Source organism: Podarcis liolepis, assembly GCF_965112155.1.
Source record: "Podarcis liolepis genome assembly, chromosome: 1".
Classification (NCBI taxonomy): domain Eukaryota; kingdom Metazoa; phylum Chordata; class Lepidosauria; order Squamata; family Lacertidae; genus Podarcis; species Podarcis liolepis.
Window position 1 is genome coordinate 67,759,993 of NC_139554.1, and position 13,552 is coordinate 67,773,544.

Here is a 13,552-nt window from a genome sequence, read left to right on the forward strand (position 1 = left end):
TTAGCTAACATTGTGCATGGTAGTTATGTTTTGACTGTAAAATCTCCCACCACAAGTACTTCTATTTTTTTCTCAGGTTGGATTAACAGTAGCTTGGGGAGCAATTTAGATGGGGGGAAACCTTCCCAGCACTGTGGGTCCAAAATGGGAGCTCTTAAGCATGCTTTAAAGTTACTGTTGTTGTGCCATAGCCACACCATACATCAAAAGCACATTCAACACATATTCAAGGCACATGACTTCCCCTCAAAGAATCAAGGGAAGTGTAGCTTGTTACAGGTGCTGGTTATTGTAGCCCTGTGTCATTCCTGTTTTGGCATTCAGACTGTTAGTCTTAATGCCTACCATTTGGAGCACATAACCAGTGGAAAGCCATCTAACTCAGTGGTGTAGCGTGGGGGGTGCAGGGGGGGCGGGCCGCACCGGGCGCAACATCTGGGGGTTAGGGTTAGGGGGCGCAAATCCACGGGGTAGGGGGCGCAAATTACTTGCCTTGCCCCGGGTGCTGACAACCCATGCTACGCCACTGATCTAACTCAGAAACACTAGTACAGTAATTGAAATGGTTCATGTAACAGACCGATAGGATTGCTAGGGTCTCCAACAGCACAGTCTTTCACATAAAGAGTATTAACTTATTTCAGTGGGATTTGTTTCTTTAGCAAATGTGTATATGATTGCTCACAATCTTCTACACTTGGCTGTCTTATAAAATCTGGGCTCAACTAGCTTAATGTAGCAGAAGCAACTTGTACAGATGATAGTTTCTGAAGACATGTTCCTATTTGTAAACATCAGTAGATGTTCTTTTTTTAAAAAACCAACAGCAGCAACACTATCATTTGCAGGCAAATTATTGCACTGGAACATGAGTTAAAATATTTTGCACAGACGTGCAGGCAACTAAATGAAAAATGCTGGTCTGCTTATCCCCAGAATCTCACATTACTCATGTCTTCCTTTAATGAGTATTTAAGCATTTCCTTAATGCCAGTTGCCTTGTTTCTGCCCTGCTATTAACTGAAACTGAAAAAAAAGCAATTTTTTTTTCCTGAAGAAGGATTGAAATTTAGAACAAGACAACAAATTGGCATTGTGTTTTCAATGAGGTAACCTGGCTGCTTCAAGATTTCAGTGTGGAAGTCCAGTAGGCATCATAGAAGCTATTCTAGTAACATTAACAGTTGCTGTACTCTGGGCTGACTCCATACCAATTTTTATAACCTATCAGCACAGTGAGCGGAACACAAGTGAAGCAGAGAAAAGGCAGAAGAAGAGAGTGATAGATAAGGAGGGCAAAGTTTCTGGGACATGACAAAGGCTGTGTACACACTCCCATTTCCTCTGCATTGAGTGCGTTCCCACCACTGGTTTGGGGAGCAGTGTACACGACGTTAGCCACAATCCATACCTATCCTGTACCTATCCTGTCATTTCTCAGGAAATACTGCATTCTGATGTGTTTTTCCTAAAACCAGCTTTGATGTGAATTGAGAAACAAAATGACTTGGATGCATTTTAAGTTGGGAATGTGCTGACAGCCTAAGGCCTCCCCCCCCCCCCCAAAAAAACAACCTTTGTAGCCAGCTGACTTCAGCCACTCCTTCCCTCCAGCAAGGCATCTTTAGCTGCAGGCTTAAGGAAACTGAGTGGGTTGGTGAGCAAGCCCTTGCAATCCTTCACAGTAAAAATGCTGCCCTCCACTATGAGTATTTCCCTGGGTATTCCTCTACCAGCCGTGGAACAGAAGCTCTGGAGGTTCTTTACTACCTTTGGTGCTGCCTGTAAGTGATCCTGCCTTGTGAATCACATGTCATTGGCAGAAGTATTCTGGGACAGGCCTAAGAATATCGTGAAAGGATACACCGTAGTAGGCAAAAATAGATTATCTGGCTCTTGCTCTTGTTCAAGTACAAAGACTAGAATTAGCAGGCCACACTTCCTTTTTGATTACTCCTCTGAGAAGTAGCTGCCTGTGAACAAATGCAAAATTAGAAAAGAAGAAGGAACCCCAACTTTTCAAAGGCTCATTGCTTAGGTATTCAACTTTCTTGATCTTGCTCCAGATAAGTAAAGGCAGTATGCAATTTGCACTGTGTACATATAAAAATCTCTCGAATGCTAATAATCTAAAATATTGTTGGGACTATTAATTCTCAGAATAAAGAAATATTACACATTTTGGCAAATTTGACTGTACACAAAGAATTCTGACTATGCAATGCACATATAGCACAAATTTAAACTCCGCTACTCCTCAAAGAATCCTGGGAACTGTAGTTTTACCCTCATAGAGCTACAATTCCCTGCGCCCTTAACAAACAACGTTTCCTAGAATTCTTTGGGGAAGTTATCTTCTTTAAATATGTCTTAAATGCATGGTGTGGATCTGCTCTTAATACAGCTGTACTATGAAAGACATCACAGAAAACCATTCACCACTAAAAGAGTCTTGCTAGTCCATCTTAGCCTAGGAAAAGAATCTAAATGCAACCTTTCATGCTAGTGTAACAGCAACATTTTGATCTTAAGCATCCATTTCTATTTATTACAGACAAATTCTTCCAACCAACAGAAAATGGAAGCATTTTTATACGGTTACCTATTATCAACTTGTTGCCATAATTCATAAAAATATTTATAGGCACATGAAACGCCATGGTGCACCTGCTGTAGCAAAACCGGATGCCTTCATCTGCCCTAGCTGCGACAAAACATGTCTCTCCCGTACTGGCCTCTACATCCACAGAAGGCACTGTAACTCTCCAATGGTTTGACTTCACTCCACAAGGCACACTCTTCTATTGTCTCCCGAGACATATGGATGCCAACAAGCACCAGCAAAGGGCTTAGTTCAACTCAGGGAGATATCTCCATTTTTAAAAGCAGTAACCCATCCACATCATGACACTGTAAACTATTTTCAAAACTCTCCCAGGTTTCAAAAGCTTTTGTGAAGTTTTCACATAGTCAAGTACTTTTATAAACTGTTAAAAAGAAAACATCGTAACTATGACTTCAGTCTAAAATGGTACCTTGGGATAAGTACTTATTTCGCTCTGGAGGTCCGTTCTTAACCTGAAACTGTTCTTAACCTGAAGCACCACTTTAGTTAATGGGGCCTCCTGCTGCCGCCGCATCGCCGGAGCACGATTTCTGTTGTCAACCTGAAGCAAAGTTCTTAACCTGAGGTACTATTTCTGGGTTAGCGGAGTCTGTAACCTGAAGCGTATGTAACCCGAAGCGTATGTAACCCAAGGTACCACTGTAATTGAAAATTTACCAGGCCAAAGCCAGAATAAACTATTAGTTATAAAAGTTACAGAAACTTTCCCAGTTAAGTAATTTTTAATCCACTAGATGGCACCAGCACTACAGAGAAAAAAGTTGGTCCTACAGAGTAAACGAGGTGATACCTTTTATTAGATAATGTTTGAAATTCTGGAAGCACTAGCTTTTCTCTCTTTTTTACATCCCGGAAGCTTTATAGTCTCACAATGGAGCTATGTGTATCAGAAATACTGATATTTCAGCTGCGTGAATGTGTTCATTTTATTCATAATGCTATCTGGAAAATGACACTTTTGGCAATTTCACATTTATCATATGTGCAGTTATTTTTATGTCATCTGCCACTAAAATGAAATTATTGGAAAACTAGAATACCATCAGCTACAGCTCCCATGGCTATGTTTTTTTTTTAATTAAAAAGACATTAATTCAAATTACAGAGCTCCTATGTCACTTATAGTAGAACCTGAGGTGGTACTGGGGGAAGGAGTGTCTACCCACTGATCAAATTGGTTCCTTTTACATGCAACAAATGGAGTTAGATATTGCAGGCACTAAAAATGGGTGTGGGAGAGTGCGATGAGATGACTGACACACTTGGTGTGTGGGCGTGGGTGTCAGGAAGGTCTGTGCCAAATTACCAAATCTTGGTAACAGGGATTTAAAAAAAATTAAGTACAAAGTAGTCTATGGTCGGTTCCTTCGGCAAGTAAGATGATCACATGCACTATGTGGAAACACTTGAACTAGGAAGTCAGCAGAAAAGGAAAGAAAGAAAACAGGCTTACTGCCATGTTTTGGAAGTGAAGTCCAGGTTGATAAATGCTTATTGAATCTGTTGCCAAGGCCAGGAAACAGCAACACAAGGTGATTGGAGGAAGAGAAAGGTCACTTTGCAGTAGGGGGGGAAATGAGGACTTCTGAATCCTCCCTAGGGGAAAAATGCTTTGTATCATTCCACAGAATTTCCTTTACCTGATCAAAATGCAGAAATGATTGGTTCCCAAGAGAGTTGGCTCTGGCTTCCCACCCCCTCTTCAGACCAGAATAATAGGGTTAATAACAAAAGCCTAAAAGGTAAAATGGATTTAAAACTCTGAAGTGTCTGAGATGTCCTCTGAATCCTGTCATGGATGAAGTAGAGTTTCCCCATAGGGAAAAGCTCACAGATATGTCTTTAAAGGGCACCATTTCCCCTGTAGGTCTGATTTCACTGTAGCAATGGCAAAATCATTAACTGCAAGCTGAAGAATAGCAGTCCCCAGCCTTATTTGATGCCTCCCTTCAGAGTCTCTGGCTGGCAATAACCATAACAAGATGATACATTATGCACACTTTAAGCCGGATGGTGTTTTTCAAGACTGCCTGGAAAAATGATCTCTCTTCTCTTTTCAGAGAACTGCAGAAAATTAACTATTAGATCCTGAATTATGGGGGGAAAATATCTTCATTGTCCAGGACAAAGAAGAGACAAAGACACCTTTAAAAATGCCAACCATTCTTGGTATGATGAACTTGGAGATTGTTACTTCAATGGCTTATAGTACCACTTCAATGGCCTGTTACATCAATGGCTTATAGCACCACTGTAATATGGAATTTCCTTGTAGTAAAGTAGATTGTATTTTCCAAAGCTAGCCCTGTTCAGGCGTTTTCTCATGTGGAGAGATAGTTGGGTCACACATGCTATTTGCCCCCCCCCAAAAGTGATCTTGTCCCCTGCCAGCTCAGCCCCCCACTCTGCCCATGCGTTGGAGAGAAATCTGAAGAGACACAGCCTGCAGAACTGGCACAGAATATTCTGGTGCAATCAAAGCTACAGGTGATAGGGGCAGCCTATGTACTCAAGCTTGGGGAAGGCTAGAGCTAGGATCTAGGTTGATGAAATTTTGGAAATCTTTGAAGCGGATAAAATCTCAAATGTCAATGTAGGCTCAATGGCCACTTTTATTTAAGATTCCTTGTGGGATATTTTCATTTCCCTATTTAACCCTATTCAGGCATGTATTCAGAGGACAGCCCATCAGCCCAAGCCCCATTGTAATGTCCCCACTGCCCATAAGTTACGTGGGCTCAACACTTGCTCTATGAGCGTAGACTCTACCTATGTGATGTGAAACCATGCTGGGTTCCACATCATGAAAGGAGTCTTTTAGCCTTTGCTTCTTCCTCAGACATGTCCCTGTAAAGTGTGGGGTGAATGGAGCTCAAAGATCCGGGTGCAAACTTGCGCTCACTCTCCACATGATTAATTTTGGGGTCAGAATGCCGCAGAATGCTAGGGCTCTTGGCTGGTGTTTATTGATATCAATACCCCACTTGCTGAGGAACTTCCTCCACTAAGCAGCTTACAATCTCAAACAATTACAGACTACTACAGGTGTTCCCCCCCACACACACACTTATGTGTGATCGACTCACGCACGACTGTGGCACCAGGAAATAAATAAATAAATTCAAACCTGGCAGGAAATGGCTGGAGAGTCCTCGTGTCTCACAAGGAGCCCAAAAAGGATGTTAGTGAAGGTTGAGGAAGCCCCAAAGAGACCCGAGGTGCAGCAGGGCATTGTTTAGGCTGCTCAGCCTCCCCACCTAATAGCTGGCATATAGGGTAGCGCAGCAGCAGCAGCTGCCACTTTCCCACACATCCTGCAGCTTCCATCCGGCCCCAGAGCTTCAACTCCAGATATTTAGGTCTGAATTGGGGAGAGACTTTTAGAGAGAGTTGGAGAGTAGGAAAAATGGGCATTGAGAGGATTTTTAGAGGGTGGTCCCCACTTTCACAATTTTTGCCTATGTGTGCAGGGTCCAGGAACGTAACTCCCGCTTAAGTGAGAGGAGGCCTGTATACACTGACGTGACAGCTGTTGAATCGGTTTAGAGAACCCACATGTGCAAAAATACTACAAGCATTAACAGATTTTATTTGTTTTATGAAAGCACGAAGTAGACACATCTTTGGTAAAGGTATTATACTTAGGAACAGAAGCAACAAAGTTCTCCCTCTTGTTTTAATAATGAAGGAACATGTGGAAACATCAGTGGCAATAGCAACTTCACCAAAATGCCTTCCCCATTCTCTTCAAATTGTGCTGCTTTATTTTTGCCTCATATTTTAACCTCTCCATTATCTTAGGATTTATGTTGCATTTGCAAAGGTTATTCTTCTAAGACATTTGCTGCTGATATGAGCATTTAAATTTAGATTGGTTTATATTCTAACAGAGGTGCAGTATCAGAAAATAAGTTCTGTGAAAGCCTACATTATGGTCATGGAAGGTCAAAGAAGGTTAATGAAAACGTCTTTCAGGATATTGGCACAGACGAGGCTCCCTAGAGATAGACCTAGAGTTGGCTTTTTAGTGCAAATAAAAATTTATAAGTGGCAAAAACTTCTATTAAATGCGTCTGATGATTCCGTTATGGAAATAACTTCTCAGAAAATAAATGAAAATAGAAGCATAGGATCCAAGATCTGCTGTGATTTCTGATGAAGACTAAAATTAGAGGATTTTATGTTAGCCTTTGGACTCACATTTTTCATTATGCATTGAAAGGAAAATAGTATCTGAAACAGAGGTTTCTTACATCCTCATGCTGCAAATCTAGAACCATACCAAGAAACTTCTTAGCAATAGCCAAATTGTTACTTGATTACGATTTATGTTGTGGAGTAATTATCAGATATGTTCTTGGAGCAGTTTTCCGAGTTTTGAAAAACCCTTTAGATATTACAGTTAGGATAAACATGTGAAGGGACAAGCACACTAGCTCTGCCATCTGTCACTGTTCCTGCAACATTTCAACTTATGGGAGGCAAAGGTTTGAAGTGAGGAGGCTTCTAAACTTGTGGAAACACCTTGTATATTTTTGAACCCTGGAAAACAGGGGTTCTAAAACAGGCATAGGCAAACTTGGCCCTCCAGATGCTTTGGGGCTACAACTCCCATCATCCCTAGCTAACAGGACCAGTGGTCAGGGAGGATGGGAGTTGTAGTCCCAAAACATCTGGAGGGCCGAGTTTGCCTATGCCTGTTCTAAAGAATGTGAGGAACCTCTATGTGTTCAGAAGGCTCCTCACATAAGACCTTCAACTTCCATAAGTCAAATGGTAATGGTAATGGTGCTAGAGGGAGGCTCAGAGCTAGCGGCGTAGCATGACCAATCCCCCCCCAAAAAGATTCTGAAGATCCTCTCTACCCTCTGAGCAACCTCTCTACACATGGTAGGACTCAGCTATACAGCTGCAAATAAAATGTTTTAAGTTTGTTGTAAAGTGCTTTATACAAATGTGTCACTAGATGGAGATGGTGAGCTATGGAAAATTCAATATATTTTTCAATTTTTGTATTTTTTTTTTTAAAAAGCATCTTCACAACATTTTTTATATGTGTCTAGATTCCACACTACATTCGCCTCGGGACTTCAAACCTAAGGATTATTGTGATCCTGCTTTATTAATAAAGATTTGAAATCACTTGGCATAGGAGCAAAATTCTAGCGTCCAAGGTCCCTTACCACCCAATAAAATATTAGAGGGGTCCACTGGGTCTTATGGTTGGTTATTTGGGGCCTCTGTTTCTGGAGCTCTTCTATATAGTATATGGTATATGGTATGTATTGTATGTATGTGTGTACTATATATTATCCACGCTGCCTGTATTACTGTATGTGTATGGCTTACTGAACCTCAGTGGGGTCTTCTGCACTCCTTCACCCCTTCTTCATCTTTCAGAATACTCTTGACTGTTTAGTTATTTGTTTGCCCATCCAATGGATTCTTGTTTGACCTTCCTCACTGCCTCTGAGGTCTGAATTATTTCCATTCTGCCTCTAACAATGGTATTATAAAGAGTTTAAAACATGCAGGCCATGTATAATGTATGTTTCCCATACCATATAGTAACCTTTTATATCTGGAATATACTACTCATTAGATAACACAGGTGTCTGTTGGAGTGGTTTAAGTATTATTGGCCTTGCTTCTTGGATGCATCCCCCCCCCCTCATCACCATACTTCTGCTGTTCTTTCCCACACGCTTTTAGTAGGAGCTGCACAGCTATGGAAATATATCATCCATATTTCTTTCTTAGTAAAACCCCAACATTATGTCTCACACCATCCAATAGGTTCCTGACCTTTCTAATGTTCCTTTTACCTTTAATGTAATGTGGGGTAACCTTTGAAATTATTTTGATTTACAGTGCAATCCTATTTTTGTCTACCCAAATGTATGTCCCACTGAGTTCAATGACATTTCAATACCTACTTGAACAGTAGCAAACCTCATTGAACTCAATGGGACATATATATATATATGCATAGGATCACACAATTAGTGCTTCAATCTGATATATGTCACAGTGAAGCTCTGAGTATCATTCACAAAACAGTGAAGAGCTGGCGAGAATTTGTTTTTTGATGGTAGGGAGGATTATTTGTTTAATTCAACTAGTTCTAAAACTCACTCTAAGATGTCTCTGGATCTTGAAATGAAGTGCACAAATTTGCTTTTTGAAAACCCTTCAGGGTGTTTTGAATATTATTTCTTTTTATAGCAACTCATTATAGCAGGCTAGATTTAATGTACGAGTCCGGAAAAGTGTTTTGTCCCATTCATTGCTTTAAATATATGAGCAATCTATTGATTTAAATAGGTCCATTCATGTTTTAACATTACTTATGCATTTAAATTGCTTTCTGAATTGAGGTCAAATATGTGCTCCTTCAGTTGGTATACAGCTGTCTTGCCTTCTTCCCCAAAGCTCTCCAGGGATCATAACTGAATGCCAGCATTGATAGGTGACTGTTGTCAATGAAACTGGGAGACAGGGATGTCCTGGCAGCAGTGGCTGAAAGTGAACTGTAATAGCATTGGAAGCTAGAATGTAAAAGACACAACAAAGTCAGGAGAAAAGCCAAAGACAATGAAGTTAGATAAAACCTCTTGGGGACAACTATGGAAGTGGTGGAGCTAGAGGGCTGGCCCCTGCTCTCCTTCACCACAGCACTGATCATTTTGAATGACAGAAGAGGCTTGCTTATGTAACAGGGAGACATGTTTTTCATTCTCTGAGATCACAGTGGTTGCTGCAGCCCAAGCCTACAGCCTTCAAAAGCACACATGACAACTACGCTCTGCTTGTACAGTCATGGATAACTCATACTATAGTGAAAATTAGGATAATTGGCCTCATGAAACCAATCTAAAAAACCACACCACACATACCATTTGTTACCTTCTAAGGCCCAGTTTACCCAACTTTCCTCCAATGTGCTGCCCTCCAGATGCTGTTGGACTACAACTCGCATCAGCTCCTGCCAGCGTGGCCAATGGTCAAGGATGATGGGAAAGGTAGAACACTAAGAATCGGAGAACCACGTTGGCTATCCATGCCCTAGGCAAACCTAACATGTACAGTGGTACCTCCGATTACGAACTTAATTCGTTCCGGAGGTCCGTTCTTAACTCGAAACCGTTCTTAACCTGAAGCGCGCTTTTGCTAACGGGGCCTCCCGCTGCTGCCATGCCGCCGGCACATGACTTTCACTCGCATCCCGGGGCAAAGTTTGCTACCAGGAGTACCTACTTCTGGGTTAGCAGAGCTTGTTACCCAAAGCATTCTTAAGGAGGATGGTACATAACCCAAGGTTCCGCTGTACATTGGGTTGAACGTCCAGAAGAATTTGCACACAAATGTTTCCATTAAAACATGACAATAACAGAAAGCAATTCTAGGAAGGAAGTTTTGAGGCGGGGGATGGCATGGGCTTTATTTGCATGTCATCTGCCCCATGGATGCAGCTGGCAGCAATTGCTGCAGTCACAATAGCTCCAAAAAAGCTGTCATAATTTGGGGGAAGCAGTACTATGTATGCTGGCCTCAAGTTGCTACAGTATGTTCTTAGATAGTAGGGGTTTTTGTCATGTGTGTGTGTGTGTGTGTGTGTGTGTGTGTGTGTGTGTTCCTTTTAGCCTTCTGTGTAAAAACCTTATCCAGAATGAAATTTTAATTAATTTCCCAGAGATGCTTTCAGAAGCAGAAGAACTGCTTGGTTTAATTAACACTGGTATCTAGGGCAGATGCTTTGTTTTGCTGTAAAAGCCAGAAGGATAATCCCGCCCCACCCCCCTTGTTGCGGTTTTCCTCTCTGAAAGTCCTTCTAATTTTCATAACGCTTATGTTTTATTTGTGTGTTGTTCCTTCTCCCCACCCCCCCTCAAATTCTTGGATCACGGAGTTCTTCGAAAGTATGTAGTACAAATTTTGGTTGTCAAGGCAGGCAGCGCTGTGGCTGACAGGCGTGAATCTCGGCTGGGAGGTTTTGTTCACCAACCCAGAGTGCAAACGCCCACTTGCTGCAAGTGAGGCGGGGGGGGGGGGGCTCAAGCAGAATCGGGAGGCTCTGGAAGCTGGGCCTTGAAGTGCAATGCAGGCTATATTTCACCCCCACAACTGCATCCAGTATGTTTTGCAGACCTACTCTTTGCATTTCCCCAAGGTTGTGGGTTATGTTGCGGCTATACGGACAGTTATACCTCAATCTAAACTAACTGTACCTCAGTCTAGACTCGAACTCCCATCAGCCCCAAGTAGCTTAGGAATTATGGGAATTACAAAACCAGATTCCCCATCTCCGACCCTCCAATTTAGCACCCCTCAGTTCCAGCCCAAACCAAACCTTGAATACTTTCTCCAATGAACCTCAGAGGCAGGGACATGCTAAGCCACAGATGAGGAGAGGCAGTTTCTCTGTTCTGCTCTCCACCTCCAGCACTATAGCAGGCCGAAAACCAGGCTCTTAGTATTTATAGCAAGCCTATCCGATCCTGTGGCTTCTCAATGTGTGTCAATGGCCAAGGGTGATTTTGCAACAGCTGCACTTCTTTCTGTGCCTCAGGAAGGCTCTGAGCCCAAAGGGCAACCAGCCTCTGAAAGCTCACTTGGTTATGTTCTAGGTTAATCATGAAGTTTCTGCTTTCTCCTAGGGTTTCTGACAGCATCAACCAGCATTTCAGCATCTGTGGGGGGATCCCAGCATTTCAGCAGAGGCAGCAACAACAAAATTGATTTAGGCCTGAGGTATCCAATTTGTTCAGCATGGAACAGCACACTGAAATTACTTTCTTCTGCTCAGCAGAGCTGGCAGATAGCAAGGCAAGTACCTCAAGATCTGAGGAAATAGTTAGAGCTTCAGTCAAGCTTGTAGTAGCATTTTAAAGTACTGGGCAAATAACAAAAACTCATGTATTTTTAATTCAGCACATGGATTTCCCCCCTCAGAGATGAATATGCAACAAAAAAAAATTATATGTTCTTGTGTGGGCATGAATTATAATACCAGGTAGAAATGGGTCATTAAAAATGAAGCACAAACATGCCAGGTTCGTTTTAAAATGATGAATTGTTTCATCAGTGGCTGCTGCACAGATGTAACTAAATTTGTCCAGCAAAATCTTTGTTGCTGCTGATTACGTGTGACCCAGATAGAACTTGATTTCTTATTCTGCCGACAAACTGAGTTTGTGGTTAGGTGGCGGCGGGAGGAACGACTCTATTTAAACTGAAGAAATTGTATGTGAAATTATTTCACCTGAAATGCAAACATAAAATCCCACGAGTTAGTTTCTTCAATTACTTTTCTGATCAAAGCAGTACTGAAAGTCTAATTTTCATGTGAAAATATGCAATAAAAGTAGGTTCTTTGCAGTGGATTGGGTAAATATATATATGTTGTAATTAACTGCCCTACGTTCATGATATACCTCTGTGCATGGAATAATATATGTAAATTTTTGGAATATTTTTGGAAAATATTTGCAACCGCCTAGATATTATCGAAATGTAACATTTTGTTTACAAAAAACTCACATTGCTGACCCTTCATAATAATAAAATGGGCTGTTCTTCTTTCTCTCTCTTCTATGATTCTAAACAGAACAAATGGGTTAAATTCAATGGTGACATTGTGCAAATGGAAATAACATTTCATTTTATTTATTATTACATTTATATCCCACCTTTTCCCCAAGGAGTGCAAAGTGGTATACAAACTTCTACCCCTCTCCATTTTATCCTCACAGCAACCCTGTGAAGTATAGATAGGTAGCTGTGTTGGTCTGCCATAGTCAAAACAAAATAAAAAAAATCCTTCCAGTAGCACCTTAGAGACCAACTAAGTTTGTTATTTGTATGAGCTTTCGTGTGCATGCACACTTCTTCAGAAACCTGTCAAGTGTGTTAGGCTGAAAGATAGTGACTAGCTCAAGGCTGCCCAGAGGGTTTCATGGGGATTTGAACCCTGGTTTCTCAGGTCCTAGCCCAACACTGTAAACACCCCAGTGGCTCTCAGTTGTGCAAAGTAGTTCACCTTATTTTCACCCAATCTATTACCTGCTGTAGCCCTCTGTGCTATATCCTACACTGTTCCAGAGGGTGATATTCAACTAAGTTTTCCTCAGAGCGGATCCACTGGAATTAATGAGCATGTCTAAGTGAGGTCCATTAATTTCAGTGGGTCTGCTTAGGTTGACTAGCGCCTGGAGAGTATCTGAACCCACAGGGGCAGCTCTTTTGAGGATGTGATGTGTAGGGGAGATTGGCCAAAATCAGGTGCCCCAGTTTGTGTGAGTGGAAGTGCATCATTGGATACAACCCAATGATGATAATTAAGTTTTTGAAATTCTAATATTTAGTATTATTATTTTTAGTATTATTTATTGAATTTTTATGCTGCCCTGAAGGATCACAGGACAGTTCACAACATAAAAATACAAAATGATAACACAAAATACATAATAAAAACAAGAAAAGGAGTGAAAGCAAACCAATAACACCCTCCCACAAACACAAGTAAAAGGACATAAGTGTTTTTGCCTGGCACCTAAAGATACCTAACAAAGGTGCCAGGTGAGCCTCCCTGAAGGATCGTACTTTTCTGTTAAAGATGGTCCAAAATCTGCCTTCCAAGAACAAGTACATGACTTTAAAGTACAATTCCGCAGAAAATGAAGGAACCAGAGGCCTCAGGAAATTAACCTCTGAAGATCTGTAATCTTAAAAGCTACTTCTTAAAAAACCTTAAGATCTATAAATGAGAATCCCTATAATCAAAGCTCTTCAAAGAAGACACCTCAGCAAGTAAAAAGCCACTCATTAATATTTGCAAATGCAGAAGCTTTAGGCTAATTGAATATTAATTTCCCTTTTAATGCACTGGTCCTGGATAGTTTGGAATTAATATAGCATAATTAGGAA

The 13,552-nt window shown here is 41.3% G+C and overlaps 2 long non-coding RNA genes across 2 annotated transcripts; one reads left to right on the plus strand and one right to left on the minus strand.

The window, feature by feature from the left end:
- Window positions 1-8,296: 8,296 nt before the first annotated feature.
- LOC310695172 lies at window positions 8,297-11,284 on the minus strand. Its single transcript, XR_014519964.1, has 2 exons — window positions 10,855-11,284; window positions 8,297-9,174 (listed from the first exon to the last, which is right to left on the minus strand). It is a non-coding gene; the product is annotated as an uncharacterized lncRNA (long non-coding RNA).
- On the plus strand, window positions 10,270-12,007 carry LOC310695187. The gene is made up of 2 exons (XR_014519970.1): window positions 10,270-10,759; window positions 11,284-12,007. It is a non-coding gene; the product is annotated as an uncharacterized lncRNA (long non-coding RNA).
- The last annotated feature ends 1,545 nt before the right edge of the window (window positions 12,008-13,552 follow it).